Source organism: Alligator sinensis, unplaced genomic scaffold, assembly GCF_000455745.1.
Source record: "Alligator sinensis unplaced genomic scaffold, ASM45574v1 scaffold832_4, whole genome shotgun sequence".
Taxonomy (NCBI): Eukaryota; Metazoa; Chordata; order Crocodylia; family Alligatoridae; genus Alligator; species Alligator sinensis.
Genome location: NW_005842329.1, coordinates 1,175,285 through 1,183,178, shown reverse-complemented (window position 1 = coordinate 1,183,178; position 7,894 = coordinate 1,175,285). Strand labels below are relative to the sequence as shown.

General features: G+C 43.2%; 1 long non-coding RNA gene across 1 annotated transcript in view; it reads right to left on the bottom strand.

Annotated features, from left to right (window-relative positions):
• Positions 1-4,158: 4,158 nt before the first annotated feature.
• Positions 4,159-7,894, bottom strand: part of LOC112551085 — a 53,078-nt gene continuing 49,342 nt past the window's right edge. Inside the window, exon 3 of the long non-coding RNA XR_003095229.1 lies at positions 4,159-4,368. This is a non-coding gene — a long non-coding RNA (uncharacterized LOC112551085). The remainder of the gene's footprint in view (positions 4,369-7,894) is intronic.

Here is a 7,894-nt window from a genome sequence, read left to right as displayed (position 1 = left end):
TTTATCCAGTGGTCTTCTGCGAGGCTCCACCTCCCCTGTACCTCGCCCTTACACCAAGCCTTGATGGGTTACTCTTGTCGTCACGGCCAAGCTCCCAACCGTTGAGCCCCTGATTGCTTCCGTTGGGGGTGACCCTCCCTGCTAAAGCTAAGTAGCCTGAGGTATCCTTGCCAGATTGCAAGCCTGCCACCTTTTCCCTAAGGCTAGCAATCCAACCCAGGTCTTAAGCAACAATAAAGATTCAAAAGAGCTCTACCCCTCAGTCCCTCCAAAAGGGGGAAACATAAAACATAAAGAAACCCACTATTACATTCTGAGGAACCCAACTGTTCCCTTGCCGGACCCCCTCTGCCTAGTTGCCGACCACCCGCCCTTCAGCACTTTGGGTCTGGGTTAGGCCCTGTATGTAGCTGGGGTAGCCTGTGGACTCCTCCATGGCTCTTCTCCCCCATCACCCAGCCTTTTCCTTCTTTGGACCACCTGTAGTCCTCCAGTAGACACCTGTCCCTCCATTGCTTGCAGGATTGGCACCCCGCCGCTGGTGGCCATGCTTTGCAGCCCCTCGCAGTGCCCTTGCCTCCTGTCTCCCACCTGGTACACCTCTTTGGCTTTCCTGGTGCCCTCGATAGTCCCACCTGGTCTGGCGTGGGGAGTTGTATTGGCCTCTCCAGCCCCTCTGTTGAAGCCACTGGCACTGGGGTCTTTCTGTGCCCCTTTGCTCCTATGCCTGCATTCCCAGTCGTTGGGAGCCACCTCTGGCTCTTGACTCCTCTCGCTGCAGCCAGCAGTCTCTGGCTTGCAGCTCATGCTGGAGGGTTCTTCCCCACTGGAGGAAGCAGCCTCCGACTCTTCTCGCTCCCGTAGGAGCTTTGGAGAGGCACTTCCTGCTGGTGCTCTTGCCGGCACCAATCTCCCTCTCCCCTCATCTTCACCAGTGGTCTGTTTTATTCCCGCTGGCCGGTGATTGCCGATGACATCACCAGCCAGCCACAGCTGTATAAAGGCACGGCTTATGATCTGCGCGGGTCTTACTTCAGGTTCCTGTTTCACCACGGGTCTTGCTGTGGGTAAGTGTTTCCCTTTACCCTCGACTTTTCCTTCTTTTTTGTCTGTGGGTTCCTGTCCCCGGGGTTTCCCCTTTGTATTTTGTGGTCCTCCCTCCTGCTTTTCCCTGTGACACACCTAAAAGAACATAACATCTCCCCAGCTTCATAAAGACCATTTTTATAAAACTTTGTTTTACACTAATATAGTTATAAGCATTTCCCTATACTATCAATGTGCTTTACATTCATTGATGGAGTTAGCTACTTCAGAAGTGTGTTTCAATGATAAACACCACTATCCTTATTTTCAGGTAGAAAAAAATCCAACAACATGAGATTAAGCCCAAATTTTTCACAAATAGCCAACCTGGAATGCTTAATCTGAGAAACAGAGCTCAAATTTCAGAGCTACTCAACACCCACTGATCCCACTGACTCCAATCTAAGACATGTGGCTATTGTGTATTTCAGAAACAATGGACCCCAAGTGGTCACTTTTGAAAAGACTGGCTCCAATGACCGTCTCAAATTCCCTTTCCTTCAAAGGAGTTTGTGGACAACTCAGGATTAGAACCCAGAGCTCATGATTCCAAACCCCCTGTCTTCAAGGTAAGATCCTCTTTACTTTTACCTCAATAAGTTGATTACTAGGGCTGGCTGGAAAATGAGAATTCAGTTCTGTGAAAAATATCAAGATTTTGAAAACTGTTTCTGTTCTACATCAGGGAAGAAAAAAAAAGAATATTGTTCAATATTATCTATGAGAAAATGAGCAAGGGACCCTCCCAGTCCTACAATAGCCAATAGCCTGTAACTTAAGGTACTATGAATGTGGTACTCCAAAACTCTAACAGGGACTTGAACTGATCCCATATAAATGATCTGACCAATAGGTCTTTCAAATAAGTAGAGCTGTTCTCTCTTGAACGACTAATTTAATTTTCATTGGGTAAAGATGGGAGGGCAGGGAGGAAGGGGAATTGGGTCTATAGTTTAAATGAGGGAGATTTAGAGCAGGGACTTGAAGCAGAGCTATTGGCTATTTTAGGGCTATCTTACTTTTGTCTTGATGAGAAATTCCATCCTGGACCTGAGAACCCTTCCAAATTAAAATGCTATTGAAACAGACATTTCCATGAGAGTTCTGCTTCTTATTAATTTGGGTTTTTTTCAGAAATACCAAAGAAACCCCTTTTAATTACTAAGACATTTCTACTTATTGCCAAAATACACAGTAACCTAACTAGTTAATTCTCCTTTTAAAGTTGATGTAATATGGGAATAGTTATGGTCACTCAATAAGCTGACTTCCTTAAGCCAGATGTAAGAAGCCATATGACACAAAATCTTATGTAGCCAGCCGCTAACCATTGGAAGCATTTGTTCAAGGAAGAAAGAAGATTAGTCTAAATAAATGTTTTCTAAGAGCTTTATAGAAGTTATGCAACAGATACAGCGCAAGCTGATATTCAAAGGTATTTTATGGAAAAAAACTGAGGAGCTATGTACATTGCCATCTCTCTTTCATAGGAAGTTGTTTTACCTATAAGGGCACAATTCAGAAATTGCATGCGTCTCCAAATCCAGTCAATCAGCAAGATCAATTTGCTGACAGTAACTTGATCTTGTAGAGATATTAAATTAACTGATAGTTGTCACAGTCCAACTGTTCAGGCTAAGTTTCCCATTGTGGGTACACATCTTATGCTACATCCATGTGATTCTTGGTTAAGACTAATCCCCACTCTCCCATATCTTCACATTCATTTCTATATATGCTCTGACTCCAAGCTCAACTGCACTCTGGGTAACAGTTTAATCTATCCAAGATACCCTACATTTCTTAACATACTTTAACTAGGCAAATATCAAGATTATACATAGGTCTGGGAAAAATAGGACACCCACTTGTGACCAATTACCTACTCAGAGGCCTCACCATCCTTGGTCATTCTTCGGGTTTTGGTTAAAGATCAAAATACCCCTTCAGGCTACCATCCACTTGCCTAGAAAAACTGGGGGTTTTTACAGTGTTGACTACACTTATTGGCATACCCCTTGTATTGCTAGGACAAAGTTATTCAGTTTTGGGTTTCACATTTTGTCAACATTGTGTGTTAACACATCTTGAAACTTTAGTCCAGGGCTGAGGCAAAAAAACAAAATAGGAAAGTCCTGTATCATATTACAATCAAAAACCAGTGTTCACAAAATAAAATGGAACCTTTATTTTTCATGGAGATGCGTATAGATATAACTAAGTTGCTATGGCAGATTCTATTTCCAGGGGAAACAAGTTTATATCAGAAAAAAAAAATCAAACAAGCACTGAATAGAATGCTCGATTGGCAGAGAAGCTAAAGCAAACTTTTACTTTTATCACTTGTCAGACTCAGGTGTGGTCAGGGGTAGAGTAGTACTAGTTACATCAGGCTCCCTCAGCTTGGGTGGTCTGTGCATGCTATATGCACTTATCAATGGCTCTACCAATCCACGCTCCAACAAGGCCTGCATCACTACAGCTGACCTAAAGACACAACAGGAATCACAGGGCATGGCTACAGCAAGCTGCTTGAAGCTGAATCAGGTTTTGGGTGGGCTCCCAGTGGAGGCCCCCAATTATAGTGATTAAAAAATACCCTTGATCTTGCTTGCACCATCCATTGCTGAATGTGGTTTAGCCTCACCTCTAAGCTTTCAGTCTCTAAGGATCTCATGGACATAAATCAGTTCTGCCAGTTCAGCAGCCTCTTCAGTAACCTTTGATGGCACTTTCATGACACCCTTTTTATAAACTATTCTAAACATAGCACATCTCATTATCCTCACGGGATTGGTGCTCAGCATGTTTATCCAGTTACCAATGCTAAATTCAGAAAACTCACTGGACTTACCTATTGGGAGACTATATTCTTGAGACTCTCTTATATCATGCCTGGCTCTACAGGTCTGATATTATTCCCAGTTAACTCAATAACAAAAGTTTCTCATATATATGAGAACAGCATAGATAGTTTCCTTCAAGCTAGAGCACTAAGAGAGCAGAAGGGAGAGTTTCCCCACCATTTAGTGAGGTGCTGAATTGGGCCCAGGCTGTTGGCTGCCTCACTTCTGCTACCAGTAAGCCAGCAAGATTGGCCAGAACAATACACAATGAAGAAACAGTATTATCATCAATTGCGACTCCTGGTTGATGAACCTACCTCTTCCACATTATTGCTGTCCACTGTGATAGCTGCATTTTGATCAATCTCACAAGTTAGCACCAGAGAGAACATTTACATATGGTGCAGAAAGCCAGGGGATAGAGTACTGAACATTTCTGCAAGAGATAAGAAAAAGAGCTTCAGTCAGTTGCCAAGAAGCAGCAGCACTCTACTTAGCTCCCTCCATCCCTTGTTCAGCCATGTGTGTGGAGAGATGCCAGCTTGGGCGGAGTGGGAGAATGACATTACAAGGGTAATCAGGGAAGAGGGCGAAAAAGCTGTAGGGACAGTTATCCTTGCTTAAAATTGAAAAGCCCAAGATTTTCACTGCAACAGGCACTCAGGTCCTTTGCTCCAGGCTTTCTTTTTGCACATTTTTATTGCAGACCAAGGTGGAATTCAGAACTGTCTTTATGGATTTCCCATTCCTGTTTTCATCTTTACTTATGCAGCACTCAAGGTCCCAGTATGGCCAGCTTTCTGGGCTGCAATGATATGCAAAGTCAATGGGAACTCTGCCTGTGCAACTGACAACCTGATGACACTTTTGATATTTGAGAGCAGGCCTGAGGACATCAGAAATTTACCCAGAGGCTGGATAGATAGCATCTCAACCAATAAATATAAAAGTTATTTAGCCATATCTTATTTTTTTTTAACATGACAGCACTGTCATCTCACACTTCGACCCCAAGACAGGGAACCCAGGATCACAGGAACATTGATCCAAGCTCCAATGATATTTTTGTAGTTCTCAGGGAGGTAAGAAATGTAGTATGTGTTTCAAGATGGAAAAGCTTCACATGTCTGGTAGTGACATGCTTGCTGAAATACAAGCTAGCTCATTGAATGATCTTGTCTGAGAGCTAAGTCATATCAACCATTCATTTTAGGGTCTAGGTCAAAACTACACTCCTTGGTTCAAAGCCCCACATGAAATCTCAACAACTCACTTCAAGAGACCTTAGCTCTCCCTCAGATTTCCTCTGCTAATCTGAAAGAAGATTTTTTTTTTCTAACCGTTCATTCAATTTTGCAAAAGACATGGCAAGAGCCTTCTCTTCTTCAGGACCTGCCATCTCCAAATGGCTTTCTACAGCTCTCTGTCTCATTAATTGCCCATCTCTTTTCAGTTCTTATCTTCTCTCCCATTCCTTTAGCCTTCCTGTTTCTCTCTTCCTCTGCTATTATTATTTCACTGTGCAAGAGCAGCATACAGGTTTGTACAGAAATGCTTGCAAACAGGGTATATGAAAGATGCTAAGCTGGAGCTTTTCTTGAGTGTGGAATGAGTAATGGTTGCAGGATCATAATTTTAATATAAAATCCCCACTGCCTAAGGTGGTCACACTGAGCTAATGCTATATGTTTTTGATATGAAGCGAATGGTTAAACCATGCAGCACATCTCAAACATTAACCAGGCACTCAGAATTCCCTCAAATGAATGGAAGGCACACTTCTGCTCAAGGAGGTACAAACCACTGACTGACTGACTGTCCAAGAGCATGTAACAATCTGTGCCTCTGTAAGAAAATTAGTCTGCAATGAGGTCTGACCATCTTAGTCTGCTCAAACTAGGTGTCACACTTAACCCAGTGTAAACAATACCTTTGGTATTGAAATCTATGAAGTTGGCAGATGGCTAAAGCTAACTGCCCTGAATAAATGGTTGTCCACATCAGCAGTGACCCATTTTAAGTGGTGGGTACTCTCTCCCTTCCTTGTTTCTCCTTGATCCTGCTTTTCACCCATTTCACAAACCAACCTCTTTTGTGACAGTGTGACAGAAGGCCATCTCGAGGCCAGTCCTATCATTAGCCTGCCCACCTGTCTAGTGCAGTCCGCCTACTTGACTCTCCTGCCACACCTTTGTTGGAATTAAATAGTTGGTGATAGGTGGGAGGCTGCCCATTTCTTGCCCCAAATGTCAAAGGCATAATTCACGGCTTTGAACCACCTCAGCACTGTGTCCCATGTCTCTCAGATGGCATCACATACTGGTGACAATTATCTTGGTCCCTTACCAGGCTGAACTCAGTCCTGTGCTAAACCTCTCTCATACTGCCTCTAGCAGGGCCATATTCACTCTGCCCCTTTTTTGGGCCTCAGTTATTCTCGTCCTACCATGGGCCTCAATGCCCTACTCTATACAGCTCTTCAGGCTTCATCTCTTGCACTCTTGGTCCTGGCCCCTCACACACCTTCAGGCCACCCAATTCAGGCCCTACTCAATAATGGGGTGTCATGCCTACTGTCCTACACTCTGGGCTAACTTAAGCCTCTGGCCCTTTCTGGCCTCAGGCTTTTCAAATCTGGCCTACATGGGCCATGTGACCATCTAATCAGGCAAGGCTACACCTGCCAGCTGCTCCACAGCTTGCTCAAGCCCCTGAAAGTGGCAGGCACAACCTGTGCTCTGCCACACACAGTTTCCTGATACCTCATTGTTAATGGAAGTTATGGCACATATGTTGTGCCATATGTTTCACTCCTCAGACCTGATGAAGAATGTCTTGTATTTGGAAGACTGTCGAACTCTATCCCAGCTATGTAGTTGGTCCTATAAAAAGTATCACCCTTGCCTCTCTCATTGTTAATGAAATTGTCTTACCCAGAGCTACAGATTGTCTTTTCTACACAGAACCCAAGCCTAATGCAAAGAGTCTTTACTTGAGTACCTCTTGGAGCTTGGGAGGAACAAAACTAGAATGGAGGCAGTCCATTTAAATGCCTTGGAAGTCAGGGCGGGTAGAGAGTGCTCAAAGCTTAGGGTAGGTCTCTGACTACCCACCAAAATCTTCCAGGACAACAGGAGAAGAATTCCATAAGATCACCACAGAATTTGAAAAATGTCTTTCCCCATAGTTACATGCAGCCACCACATTCTCTGAGGGATAGAGCCCATTAAGACCTCTGAGATTTCTAGCTATGAAAACGTTGTTGAGAACTAGAATCTATTCTCTTCAGTAAACTGAAATCTAGCAACACTGCTATTCTTCATATATATCCCTCTTATCTGAGTAACTAGTTCAATTGTCAAAAGGCTCTAACAACAACTTGTGAGCTGATAAAAATCATACTGAAAATGCAATTCTTTTTTTCCCCTGCTACCTAGATGTAGTAACACTAATACTGGCATCAATTGTGATTTTCATGTTGTCAGTTGTTGGTATAAGGCCAATAAATATAGCCACTTATTGTATTGTTTTAGCTAGAGTTGCTTTGCAAACTGCAGAAGAGAACAAGAATTAAGGTGCTAAAATTAGTTTGCACTGCAGTAGTAACAAATTAAAAATGGCATACTGTTACACCAAGCAGTGTACAGTTCTGCCAATTGATTTATGAGGTCAGGAGTAAAAGAATTTATCACCTGGCATTATCTCTGCCCAGATTTAATGCCTGCTCTGTCATCGATGCACAAAAAAATTATAGGAGTAGAGAAAGGTCTTTTCCAAAGACAAGGGCTGTTTACAAAGGAGTATTACTTTCTGAGACACCTTAATAAAATAACAGCCTTGCTGGCCTAAAACTTGCAGCACACTGAACAATCTTTATGGTGGTGACTCTTGGCTCCAGACAAATATTTTTAAATTCGTTGTCAAATGACGAGGACTGTCATGTCACCTCCAGGCGTGAGGAA